The sequence below is a fragment of the Tachyglossus aculeatus genome, chromosome 1 (assembly GCF_015852505.1).
Source record: "Tachyglossus aculeatus isolate mTacAcu1 chromosome 1, mTacAcu1.pri, whole genome shotgun sequence".
NCBI classification, from domain to species: Eukaryota; Metazoa; Chordata; class Mammalia; order Monotremata; family Tachyglossidae; genus Tachyglossus; species Tachyglossus aculeatus.
Genome location: NC_052066.1, coordinates 93285868 through 93300264, shown reverse-complemented (window position 1 = coordinate 93300264; position 14397 = coordinate 93285868). Strand labels below are relative to the sequence as shown.

Genomic DNA, 14397 nt, shown 5'->3' with positions numbered 1-14397 from the left:
CTGGTAAAAATGTGACAATGTCCTAGCCGAACCAAGATGTACAGTGTGCTTAAATCAATGTTATGGCAAATTGCATGTGTTTAGACCATCACATTCCAACTAAGTTCTAAAGGGATAAACTCAAAACAGCCTTTCAAATAAGGGAAGATGAGAGTAACTCCACAATCCTCTCTGAGAATGAGGCTGTGTTTTGCATATAACTAATCAGGATGATTCAGATATGAAGATTTATCAAGATATTCAGAGAGATGTTTTATTTGTCTGGAATATGTAGACAGTGGGTTCAAAATTTTTTAACTCTCAATGATTTAGGTAATTCTGGCACATTAAACTTCACTCTGCAAGGAATGGTGATAGCCTGTAGAACTCTGAAATAGAGAAGGTATGTGCTTTAGTTTTTATAGTGAGGGAAAACAACAAACATCCATGAATTCAGTGTGTGGGGCTAGGGAGAATTTTGAATAGCCCTATTGTCCATCCTTTGGAAAGAGCACTACTCTGGGAATGAGGGCAAACATCACATAAGCGCTTCACAGTGTGTCTTATCCTTGCCCTCCAACTTCCTTGTTCTGCTCCGTGCTCCAGCAGGAATGTGATTGGCAGGGATTGGCAGGGAGTGTAAGTAGCCCAGAGCAAGTCAATAGCATGATAATCAGTGCCTCTGCACAAGAATTTGGTCCTGAAGTCTCAAGGCTTGAGTCCCATTTGTCTTTCCTGTTGGCAGACTCCATTATTGTCACCATGTGAGTGGGTGAATTAGTGGTTGGAGCCCTATAAGGTCCATACTTTTACTGAACTCCTTTAACTCTACTCACTTGCTTCTCTTCTTTGTATTCAAATGATACTCTGCAGGCTTTTAAAAAGCCCCTTCGAGGGATATAAAGCAAATATAATACTTTTCGATTATTGCAAAAAAATCATTGCAGAATCATCATTATGGTAAGTCACTTTGCACGCTTTAGTAAGAAACTGATGTTAAAGTATATGGATATCAAGGAAAAAATGAACCCCAGAACCTGCAAAGTTTTAATTTATCAGAAAGGTAATCATATCATCATATGAATTGAGAAAATTGGGGAGAATTTTCCACTAAATTAACAAGTGATCACCATCAGTACTTGAGGAACGGTGCACAGAGCAATGTACTAAGTACTTGGGATCTTGCAGTTGAAATGACAGACTTCCTACCCTTCAGTAGTTTACAGTTTTGTAATAGCTTTTATGAGGAAAATTACTATCCAACTTCTCTAAGAAAAGGGCTTAAAATATTGAATGAATACTTTAATATTGAATATATTTATTACTCTAGGAAAGTTTATCCATCCATTGTATTTTTGAAGTAAGAAATATCTTTTATTTCTCTAAAATTCACAAACATTCTAAAAACATTTGCTTTGTAGTGGTAGAAAAAAATGGTTTGAGATTTAAAGTGAAAGAAAATGAAAAGTCTAAAAAATCATTTAGCAATGACACCTTTCTTGGGACAACCTAATTACTTTTATCGACCCCAGCATGTAGAACAGTGCTTGGCACATAGTAAGCACTTAGCCAATACCATAATTATTATTATTATTGTTACTAGAGCTTGAATTGCATTGATATGGCAGTGCAGCATATCAAGAACTAAATTATCATTATTGGGTCATGGGGAATAAAATAGGCAGATTTTCTAAAAAAACTGCAGGACAACCCCTTTTTCCAAATAATAATAATAATAATGATGACATTTATTAAGTGCTTACTATGTTCAAAGCACTGTTATGAGCACTGACATTGTTCTAAGCACTGATTTTTAAATATGATTGAATGAAAGAATGAATGAATGGAGTCAGAGGTCATGGGTTTGAATCCCTGTTCCACCACATGCCTGCTGTGTGACCTTGGGCAAGTCAATTCTCTTCTCTGAGCCTCAGTTACCTCATCTGGAAAATGGGGATTAAGACTGTGAGCCCCACGTGGGACAACCTGATCACCTTGTATCCCCCCAGCGCTTAGAGCAGTGCTTTGCACATAGTAAGCGCTTAACAAATGCCATCATTATTATTATTATTATTTTTGGAGCACACAGATTCTGTTGCTATTTTATATTCACTCATTTTCAAACATCCTCTTAAAGTGCATAGGTCAGGTTGAAAATTAACAACCTTTAATTGATATATGAAGCAGGTGGCTCTGCTAATCTAATGTATTCATTAATGTGCTTTTAGGCTTTGTAGTACTAACATAATGAACATCAGTACTGCTCTATTATAGCCTTCTGAAGGAAAAATTAGTTAAACAAAAACAAGTGATTAAGAAAATTAGCCTCTGGCTGTAAGGTGCTTTTCTTTCTAAAGTATTTAATGTATACTCTGGGATTCCTTTTCACCCCCAAAAAACCAGTCTCATTCTAATAGATTTCAGAGGAACTTGCCCAATATATAGTTCAGCCTTAAGTTTCATGAAACATGCTAGAACTCCATTAAAGACATAAATTTAAAATGTGCACCTTAATAAAGCATCTAGCACCCTGTGAATTCTCCATAAATGTTAAGCAAGAATAGCAGGTGTTACCATTAAAAGCCCTAAATGATGCTATGGAGGGCTAAAGAGGAAGAACATTGAAATTACTTCGCTGACATCTATAAAACTGTCTCTATCCTCAGCTTCATGACTCATCATTTGTAATGGGATTGATTTTCCATCTATTAACAGTAAGCGAGAGCAACGGATATGTGTGAGGTTTAAGTAAGGCTGATACTCATTTCAGCAGATGGGTCTGGTAACCCTTTGTAGCAGAAAGGGGACAGGTTCGTCATTAGTAGTGGTCAGAAGGCAAACATCCATCACTCTTTTGAGTGTTCCACGGCTCCCTTTTCCTTCTTTGTCAAAGCCTGCATTGATCAAGGTTAACTGCACCTTTAGTCATCTGCAGCCCCAGCTGCACTCTGGGTGATGTGCCCCTGAAGTCAGAAGGTTAGCTCCGGGGCCATCATCTCTCTGGCTGTTACGTAGAATTCCTTGGTGCTGTGGTAGTTCTCCTTTTGAAATGTTGTTCCCCTCACCAACTCAGGTATGAAATTAGGCCTTGGAACCTTCTGGGATTGCCCAGTTTCCCAGACTTAATCTGGGGAAGGGAGTGTTCACGGAGTGAGCCTACTAGAGAGGCAAGTAGTTTGACTCTTTAACTGCCCCTTCTTTACCTCCTGCCTTTCTCTCCTGGGTGTTTGGGCCTCTGAACTGCTAGCTCTGGACCCTGAGTCTGACTGTGCTAAGAATGGAAGTTTTCTTTTTTGATTGGGGTACTAAAATAGCCAGTTCTAGCCCTGATTTACTTCTCTGACTGAGATGTAGTGGGAAAATAGCACCTGTTTTTCAATATCAGAATAAAAAGTTACCTAATATTTCAGATGCATATGACCAACAATTTAAAAAATCCCACTGGTGGTTCATGGGCTGCTTGCCCAGGTGAGATTATACTAAGGCAGACACATTGAATAAATCTGTTTCTCCAATATTTTAAAGGAACTCTGATTCACCTGGGAGGGGTTTTATAGAGCAAAAATCACACACTGGTTTAGTCGAGGACACTTTTGTCCCACCCAGTGCCATAGATCCTCATTTACAGTCCCTTCAAAGTAGGAGAGATTTTTAAAAAACACATTTTAAGTTAAAGGAAAATAAGCATAAGGGTTTCTTGTCTGTGTTAGTTTTGAATGTGAAACTAATTTTTCTGGGCATCTCACAGGTATATTACATTTTTAATATATTTTTTGATTAAGAACAGGGTTTTTCATTATTTCATCCCACCTAGAAATTAGAGGTAGCATCTTACAAATCAGTCAACCAATCAATGTATATTAGGCCCTTACAGAACAAGCTCATACAATAGAAGTTTTTATGGTATTTGTTAAGCACTAACTATGTGTTAAGCACTGACTATGTGTTAAGCACTGTTCCAAGTGCTGGGATAGATACAAATAGATCAGTTTAGACAGAGTCCCTTTCACACATGAGGCTCACAGTCTGAGGAGGTGGGAGAACAGGTGTTAAATCCCCATTTTACAGGTGAGAATACTGAGGCACTGAGAAGTTAAATGACTTTACCAAAGTCATGCAACAGGTATGTGGCAGAGCTGAAGTTAGAACCCAGGTTCTCTGACTCTCAGGCCTTTGTTTAAGAAATGGTTTTAATTGGGAGATAAGTAAAGATAGTTTAGAAACATAGTAGTGGTCTGTTCAAAATACTGGTTACTACAGCTGCAGGGTGTGATGTCATCTGGAGGTAAAAACTTGTGTGTTGGTCAAATCTCCTGCTTGGAAGTGGCAATACATTTTCTTGAGGACTTGTACTTTTAACCCAAGAATAGCATGAAGTTCTAGACAGCAGATTGGACACATATAGCCAAACTAAAATGAAGCATTGAGCAGCTATTTGGTAATTGCTTCCTCGTTTGTATATGTGTAGACATATGCCATTTTCCTCTGTGCTCAAAGGAACTGACAGTGCAATGTATCTATGGGTGCAAGTTTGGTTGCAGATTCCAGTCTAGGGCACACAGCCTCCACTGCATTGTGTCCACACAAAGACTGATCATAGCTCCCTTGTCGACAACCCAAACATATCATTGAGGCCAAAAAAGACCCTTTAGAGCCCTAAATTATCATTCAGCGTGGCTCGGTGGAAAGAGCACGGGCTTGGGGGTCAGAGGTCATGGGTTCTAAAACCGATTCTGCCACATGTCTGTTGTATGACCTTGGGCAAGTCACTTAACTTCTCTGAACCTGTTGCCTCATCTGTAAAATGGGGATTAGAACTGTGAGCCCCACATGGGACAACCTAATCACCTTGTATCCCCCCCATCGCTTAGAACAGTGCTTTGCACATAGTAAGTCTTAACAAATGCTATTATTATTATTATTATTATGGCCATCAACATGGAGCCACTCAACCAGAATTCTGCTCAAGCCTCCTCTTCCCTTGGGCTGTTCAGGCTCAGCTTCTGGTCCTACTTTGCTGATAAGAGAAGAGCTTTCATGTTGACCATATTCTTTGAGCTGAAGAAATGTTATCAGAAATTCCAATTCCATTCATGAAGGATTCAGGGCTGTGTCAACTCTCCTGCCCTTGGGTCGCATTTAAATGCTGGCTTAGATTTGACTCAGTGACTCTATGCTCCCTTGATCTATTAGTATATATCATCCTAAGTATTTTTTTGATTTAATATTCCCCTCACAGCCACCCTATTAAGAAGGGTACAAAGGGTGGTGTTCCTGCTTTGTAGGAAGAGTCAATGTGACAGAAGTTTAAGGCTGCTAGGATGGAGTTATCTATTAATATTAACATGGGTTAATAGCATGTTAACATATTATTAACTTCCAGGGCCTAAATATTTTTGGTTCAGAGACCCTTCCTCTTTCTCACTAAACCCTCTCCACTGAAGGGCATCTTTGGATGAGCTACTGGTTCAGGCACAAAAGGGATATCTTTATGTTCAGTGTTGTCTCATGTGCCTTTTTACTCTAAAAAAAATATAACCACAAGTTTCTGATCTCTGATTCATCCTCAGAATGTTAGCCCTAAAGAGATTTAGAAAATAAAAAGCATAAAACAAATTGCCATTTCTTTTACTCTTCTGCACCTCACTTGGGCTCAGGGTCTTAGGAAGTCAATCAGTCTTTTACTGCTGTGGATGAGGCATGGCATACAGGTTGCTAGATGGACACTCTGGTAACTCTCCAGTGGGGTTTCTAAGAAATGACATGGCCTAGTGGAAAGAGCGCGGGCCTAGGAGTCAGAGGTCCGGGGTTCTAATTCCTGCTCTGTCGCTTGCCTGCTGTGTGACTGTGGGAGTTCACTTACCCTCTCTGTGCCTGTTACCTCATTTTTAAAATGGGTACTAAGAAGGTGAGCTCCGTGTGGGACATGGATTTTGTCCAACCTATTTACTCCAGCATTTAGTACAGTGCTGAAACAGTAAGCGCTCCACAAATACAATTAAAAAACAAAAAAATTAATAGAAATAACTCTCATAGTCCTGTATCCTGTTTTGTTCTCTTAGTCTAATCACCTTCGTACCCCAGTGTCTTTGGCTTGGTCCTCCCATTGGGCTCTTATGTATCAGCAGAGATGTCTAGAAAACGGTGTTTTTCTCTATTAGAGGATACAAAAGTGGATCCATCTTGCTTTATCAGGTGAAGAGCCTGCTTCTTCCTTTTTTTATGTTTTCCTGATCAGATTCTCTTCTTATAGCTAAGAGTAGTAACTCCATCCTCCTCCCGCTTGATTGATAACTTCGTTAAAGTCAGGAATTCAACTTTGAACAAAGGGGTGAAATTTGGCTTGTGAAATGAGGTGCCCCAAATCTGAGATGGAGTAAATTTGACATTAGTAAGAACAAGAATGTGTTCCCACTGCTGGAAGTATTCAGGTGAGGAGTAGAGATAGAGTGGGAAGAGAGAAGGAGAAGGTGCCATGGAGAAGCAGCATGGCCTAGTGGCAAGAGCACAGGCTTGGGAGTCAGAGGACTTGGGTTCTCACTTCATTTCTATGTGCCTCAGTTACCTCATCTATGAAATGGGAATTAAGACCGTGAGCCTCACTTGGGACAAACTGATTGCCTTATATCTACCCAGTGCTTAGAACAGTGTTTAGCACATAGTAAGTGCTTAACAAATGCTATTATTATTATTATTATTATAGAGAAATAGAAACTCATTCCATTGGAGAGCTGTCTAATTTATGTTTTGTGATGGACTTTTTTTACATATTTCCCACTCTTAATAAGTCATCTTTGTATGTTTCCTCCACTTCCCAATTATAGATTATAGGTTTTTCAAAGGCATGCATTATGTGGCATGGATCACATCTACCAACTCTATTCTATTGTACTTTCCCAAACGTTTATTTCAGTCCTCAGCACACAATAAATATGCAATAAATACCATTTATTGTATTTACTGCATGTCTCTTCCAGGTGCCCATTATAGTGTTCTTCACTGAGTATGTACTGTTGAGGTTGGTGATAGAGTTGGAGCTAACTTTAGATGAGAGAAAGATTCATATGAAATTTTTAGGAAAGGATTTAAATTTCATCAGTCTCCATTTTTTAGAATATAGCCCCCTACTTTGTTCAGGTGTGCCTGGGTTGATTTAGTAAAATTAATTAACCTTTTATGTCCTGAGCTGTTTCTCAAAACTTACCTCCAAGAGCTGTTCTTCTGATTGTTCTAATTTACAATCATTGTGTTTTGCAAGGATTGGGCTGACAGTATGGAGTCAGGCAAATCACATTCTGCTGCTAATGGTACCTGATTTTTAAAAGGATGTTACTAAAATTAGCCACATAGAGAATGGCATTGTAAATCATATTACCTCTCAGTGCAAAATGGTCTTTCTGTTGGGTAAATGAGAAGGAATGAATCGATTGAAAACATGACAGTGATTGTGAAGATTTTGTAATTGATGTAATGTTTTTGTTTATTAGACCAATTAAGCATGATTGACTTGCAGATTACACCAGCACTGCTTTCACCATTTCCTCTCACTCTGCTATTTTGCTGCAGTGCAGAAACCCAGTTGGAAAGAATGGGTGACTTGGCTTTATTTCAGAGATGATATTATAAACAGTTTGTGCATACAGAAGTTTCGGCTCTGTTCCCGTGCTTTCAATAATAATAATCTTGTTCATGAATTATTATTCTAAGTTTGAACCACTGCAATTAGCTACTTAGAAGCAATTGATCAACTAGCCGGTGAGCAAAATTGTGTCCGCCCCCCCCCCCTGGCACTGAATTGATGCTTTAATGATTTAACCCGTTAGAGTAGAGATAAGGGGTAAGAATCAGTTTTCTTTACCTTTTTTGAATTGAAAGCTTCAACATGGGGGAATATAAAGCATCCTTAATGTCTTATTTAAGATACTGTACTGGATATATATATATATATATATATGTAAAAGTTAACAATATGTTTCTTTAAAGAGTGTTTATGTGTATATTTAGTCAACTATTCTAAGTATTGGGACAGATACTATTCTCATACCTATTCTTGGGCAGGTCTGTAGGAGATAAAGTACAGTCAAATTATGCCATCAAGCAAAAAACAACAGGGTGGAAAGAAAGTTGCTCTATGGAAATGGAGAAATCAGAAAGAAATCATGATTCCTAATAATGATAGACTTTCTAATCAAATAAAACACCTTCAGGTGTCATTTCATTTGAAGAATATGGCAAGTAGAATGTTGGGAGATCTTGATATGGTCTTTTCTGTATGCCTAAATGCAAAGGCAGTATGGTGCTTTTCTGACCCAAGGGTTAATTTTCAGTAGCTAAGCTTGAAGAAGGAGGAGTACGTAGGATAATGAGGAAGATGGGAGTGGGAGAGATGACTGTGAGGGAAGGAAAATATACAGTACTGAGGCATAGGGAACCAAGTCTAATGACATGGATGCTTATTATCCAAACCGATGACCCAAGCATTATTCCATCTCCTTTTCTTAGTGACAGAACTATGCAAAAATCAATTTGACTAGAAAACTAGAAAGAGTGCAAAGGGGTTTTTAATACACAGCATGTGCCTCAAGAGTGCTTCAGCCAGCTATCTTGAATATTAGCTTTTTCAGGGGCAGAGAAACAGTGTATCCACAGTTTTACGCGCTGTTTGGGATAGTTAGCATAGAGTCCTCAAAGTAGTATCCTCAGAGTGGACAGTTACCCAGGATTAAAGGGTAATTGTAAAGAGCAAAAAAGTAAATATCTCATGAGTGTCTCATAGTAAGGGGATAAACTGAGATAAGCAGTGGAAGCGTTCTTTTAGGCTCTTGAATTAGACCATTTTCCTTTTCTGAATCCTTTTATCCTCTTCTTTCTCAAGTCTGGAAGTACTTTTATATTTCAGAGACAGGTGTGATTTGGCAACTGGCAAGAGGAAGAGGTGGTAGGCCACATAGGACTTGAACTTTTCACTGGGAAAGGTATGGCCTAAAATCAAATCTCGGAGCTCAGATCTACCAGTATCTGATTAAAATCCCCAAAATTAACCTCCTAAAGCTGCCGGAATTTATTATCTAGGCTCAAGTTAGGCTTGCTAATAATGATCTCACCAGGATTTCAGGATTCAAACTGGTAGTATTTATGATGCTTTTTAGGGGTTTTATGACTTGAAAGCTTCAGCCACTTGCCTGTTAGAGGTTTAACAAGCCTAGATCCTTCACCCTAAGGTTGGGGCAAAAGCCTTTTCCCTATAATGAAAGTCAGCCATTAAAACAATTTTTTAACCTCTTTAACGAAGCAGGTTATGAGTGATGTTTGGAAAGAAAGGTCAGGGTCCATTGTATAAAGCACACACTGCCACAGCGAGCTAGACTGGTTGAGAACCTGTACCATATTTCTTTCTCTTTAATTTCTAAAGTGGCCACATCAGACAGCAAGAGGAAAATTTAATCCATCTTCATTTAATCCTTTTTTATTTGCTGAGAGGTGGCCAGAGGGGTGGGATGGTTAGGGATAAAGATGGAGATGTTGCAAAGTCCATTGTTAACTGAGATCTGTGGATAATTTCAGATATTTCATCCAGTATCCAAAAGGCAGGAAGAGTGTTCAGAATCTTTTGACTTAAGGTCCATGAGGACAGCCTTCTGTCTATTTTTAAAGCAACCAATTCTAAAGAAGCCAAAAAAGAACTAATCCTCAGTGATTCCATTTGTTCGCTAATCAAATCAAACAACTTTCAACATCTGCTTGCTGGTCTATTTAGGATATTGAGAGGCGCTCTCAGTAAATACCAATGATTGGGTGATTCTTGATAATTTTTGCTTTTCTAGTTTTGAGCAGCTCAGTTATCTGGGTTGAAGTGAAATTTTGAGGTTTTATCTTGGGCGGGGGGATTAGTTTTTGTCAGCGAAGCTCACTGTAGGCAAGCAACATGTCTACCAAGTCTGTTACAGTGTACTCTCTCCCAAGTACTTGGTACAGAGCTCCGGACAGTAAGCACTCAACTAATATGATTGATTGATCAAATTAAAAATAGGATGAGGTAAGACGTGAGCCCTTTGTGGGACAGGCACTCTGTTCAGCTCGATTAGCTTGTGTCTACCTCAGTGTTTTGTACAGTGCCTGGTGTATAGTAAGGGTTTAACAAATACCATTAAAAAAATGGCTTGAGGACTTCGCTGTCGTTCTCATTAGGAAGATCCTCTTTGAGACCTATGGAAATTTGATATTTGCCCCACCTCAAGCCCACAGCACTTGTGTATATATCTTTGTGGGCAGGGAATGTGTCTGTTTATTGTTATATTGTACTCTCCCAAGTGTTTAGTACAGTGCTATGCACATAGTATGTGCTCAATGAATATGATTGAATTGAATATTATAAATCACTTATTCATTCATATTAATATCTGTCTCTCCCTGCTCCCAACTGTAAACTTCATGGGTAGAGACAGTGTCTGCTAATTATGTTGCATTGTATTCTCCCAAGTGCTTAGGGCAGTGCTGTCACTTAGGGCTCAATAGATAACATTGATCGATCGATTGAGAATGAAAGGCAGTTATATTTCTGCTGTCATTCAGATCTGCACACCATGAATTGATTCTGGAAATATAATGTATTCTATCAAAAGTAAGACCACACCTTTGCTTTTGAAGCAGCATTGAATTTTGCACTGCCATTTATGCTTTGTCATTCAGCCTGTTTATTATTTTGTTTGGTAGCACTCATTTTTTCTCTCTTTCCATTCCATTGTTTAATACCTTATAAAGTTGTAGTGGGTAGGGACTGTCTCTATATGTTGCCAACTTGTACTTCCCAAGCGCTTAGTACAGTGCTGTGCACACAGTAAGCGCTCAATAAATACGATTGATTGATTGTCATTGCACGGGAAACTGCAGTATAATGCCTCAGTCTGTTAACTTCCCTAGGTAACATATTTTCTTGTGCAAATTCATGCTAAACAAAAATAAATCAAATTGAACTGTAATGCTTTATTTGCTGTCTCAGTGGTACTTATTAAAAAGTTTAACAAAGCAATTTTTCAATATGGTGTTCTATTTGGGAACTCAGAAATCTGATGGTCGAGTGGGAGAATTATGACAGGTACAAAATTAAATTAAAGATGGTGTGAATACTAATGAAGAAAAAAATAGTGCAATTAGGTCAGCAAACACACACTGAATGTCATCTTACCATCATCCTTTCTAGTCTTTTCATTATGAAAATGAATGACAAAATTAATTACTTACTAATATCAATTATTTTGGTTGATGAGTTAAGATAAATTTCCTCTAGGTGCAGTTTCCTATTTTCAACCTTAATTAACAGAAAAATCAGAAATTGTGGCATAGTTAGGAAATCACAGCTGTGTCTGTGGCAGCCATTTTAGGATTACTTGTAATTGACTTGACATGCTTTTAAAGTAGACTGCAATTAAATGCAATAGAAGTGAATAAAACACTTAAACATTAATAAGCCATAATGAAGCATACCAGAATTATGCAAAAATTATCTTCTATACTATCCAGTAAAAGTCTAAAATGGAACTATCTGACAATATTTGGGTGATGACCTCGCTTGTCATTTTAAGGGATTTGATTATTGTAATACGTATTGATGAAGCAGTTTGAAGTAGTTTCGTTCAATAGGTGTTTAATTCATTTCATCTTACTACAGCTTCTCAAGAAACTTTATCTTCAGCAGAAATAATAATAATAATAATAATGGCATTTATTAAGCAATTACTACATGCAATGCACTGTTCTAAGCAGTACCTTTAGGACAATCATAATGAAATGATCAGATTATATTTATGAGAATTTCAGTGCTAGTTAGATAACACACAGTATATGCTATAATTATCCTTTGATTTATAATATTCCAGTGTACTTTCTGTTATAATTTCTGCAGGTGAGGAATTATATCAATTAATCCAGTTATAAAAGACTTAGGAGAGGCAGGCACCATTTGTTTTAGTGGATGCGGTAGAGATATTGTTGTCCCTTTGCTAGAGGACAAACAAGATTAGCACTTTAATATCCTGCATCCATACCAGGAAAAAAAAATCCAAACAAAGAAGCTCTGAGACATTTTCTTCTAGGAAACATCTGTGCCGATTTCTGTGTGCTGTGTCAGACACCGATGTCCCGAGAGTGTGGCGGCAGCCTCACAAACAGCAGTTTCTCGGCCCTATTAGCAGTGATTAGACAGCAACACAGGCATCCCTCAATCCTCTCAAACTGCAGGATCCACCCTGAAAACTCCTCCATTGGCCAGGACCAGGCAAGCCTAGGTGTCCACTCATGGATATAGGAAATGGACTGAAAATTGGACGGGATCTAATTGTCAGGGAAGCAGAATCGATCCGTCATTCATCGGTTGGATACAGGTTAGACAACATGAGCAGAGTATTTAGATTGGATCAGAATGGGGCAGTAATGATTGGAAAAACAGATGAGGTCTTAAAGAGGTACTTCAACTGTTAACAAGACAGGCAGAAATAGCCATTTATCATCAGCAGCCTGCCTGCAAATAGTTTGGTTTCTTTTGGATCAAAAGAAGGTTTGTTTTAGTTGAGGCAGAAATGCTTTTCACAGAAGGGGATAGCATTGGTTCAGATATGATCCTTCATTTGCATTTTACAGCTCCACTGAACCTGTCCCCTGAAAAGGGTTCTTCAGGGTGTTGAAAATTGGATCAGTCCTCAGTGATCTTATAAAATGCCTCTCCTTTCCTGTCTCAAGCAATTACAGAAAACTATACTAAATGCAGACACAGTTTTTTTCAAGATCTCAGTGTAGGAAATTTTTGGGTGTGAGCTGAGAGAAGTCCTTTGACACTAGCTCTCTCCATGGAATTTTTGTCCCTTTCTTTAATTCCAGTTTTGCAGTGAATTGAAATATCTGAGACTTCACCACACCTCAGATAGCATTTATTTTCCTTTCAGAGAAGAAACGTGATTTCATAGCCTGATATTGGGCCTTCATTTCCTAGGGCAATTTCCATAGCAAAGGAGAAGAATGTAATGTGACAGTCACCTCTTAAAATTGAAGTGTCAGCTTTTGTGATACTTTAAAATGTATACAATATATAAACACCTTTTCCTCAGATAACAAGATATGTTGTTTCATGGTTAAAAGGAGAAATGCTTAAAAGAATAGCCCGGTCTAGCACTTTAACCCTTCGAAATTTTAAGTGACTTGTGAAAATGAGGAGTCTATTCTTCTTCTGTCATTTTGCTGAAATCGATAGAAGTCCCCACCTTACAACGGATTGCAGCTCTAACTGACTATTTGTTAAGTGTCTGGAAAGCAACTGATTAAAAAGTTCAGCTATCAGCAAATAATCCTTCGTCTTCTTTATTGCCATCATTATTGCTTCTGGTTCATACTGTTGTTCTTGATGAAGTCATCCCTGACAGGATTGCTGGGTGTTTGTTTGTGTTTGTGTATGCATATGAGAGAGAGAGAAAGAGAGAGAGTGGGAATGAATGAATGAATATGTATGACTTTCAAACCTAGTCTGTATTCTGAAGACACACATAAATAATCTTTGAGCTTGTTTCAGGTACTCAAATCCCCTCTCACCAATGAGGCAGCAGGGCCTTCTGGAAAGAGCATGAGAAGCAGCATGGCTTAGTGGATAGAGCACTGGCCTGGGAATCAGAAGGTCCTAGATTCTAATGTGGTTCTGCCATTTGTCTGCTGTGTGATTTTGGGCAAGTCACTTAACTTCTCCATGCCTTGGTTACCTTATCTGTAAAATGAGGCTATAAACTGTGAACCCTAGGTGGGACATGGACTTTGTCCAACCTGATTATCTTCTATCTAAGCAGCGTGGTTTAGTAGAAGCAGCATGGCTTAGTGGAAAGACCACGGGCTTGGGAGTCAGAGGTCATGGGTTCTAATCCTGACTCCACCACTTGTCAGCTGTGTGACTTTGGGCAAGTCACTTCTCAGTGCCTCAGTTACCCCCTCTATAAAATGGGGATTAAGACTGTGATCCCCAGGTGGGACACCCTGATTACCCTGTATCCTCCCCAGCGCTTAGAACAGTGCTTTGCACAAAGTAAGCGCTTAACAAATGCCATCATTATTGTTATTACCCCAGCTCTTAGAACAGTGCTTGGCACATAGTAAGCACGTAACAAATACCAACATTATTATTATTATTATTATCTACCCCAGTACTTAGTACAGTGCCTGGCACATAAGTAGCACTTTAAAAATACTATTAAAAAAAAGAGCATAGGTCTTTGGGTGTGGAAACATAATACCTAACTACAGCTGTGCTGCTAGTCAGCTGTGTGACATCAGTTCAGGTGCCTAATCTTGTTCTGCCTCTGTTTCCTCACCAATACAGCAGAAATGATAACTCCTTCCTCATGGGATGTTTGGAGAATAAAATACAATAAATGATGTGAAGGT

At 38.6% G+C, this 14397-nt stretch overlaps 1 protein-coding gene across 17 annotated transcripts in view; it reads left to right on the top strand.

Annotated features, from left to right (window-relative positions):
• MBNL1 (muscleblind like splicing regulator 1) overlaps positions 1–14397 on the top strand; it is a 305447-nt gene that overhangs the window by 164540 nt on the left and 126510 nt on the right. The window lies entirely within an intron of this gene.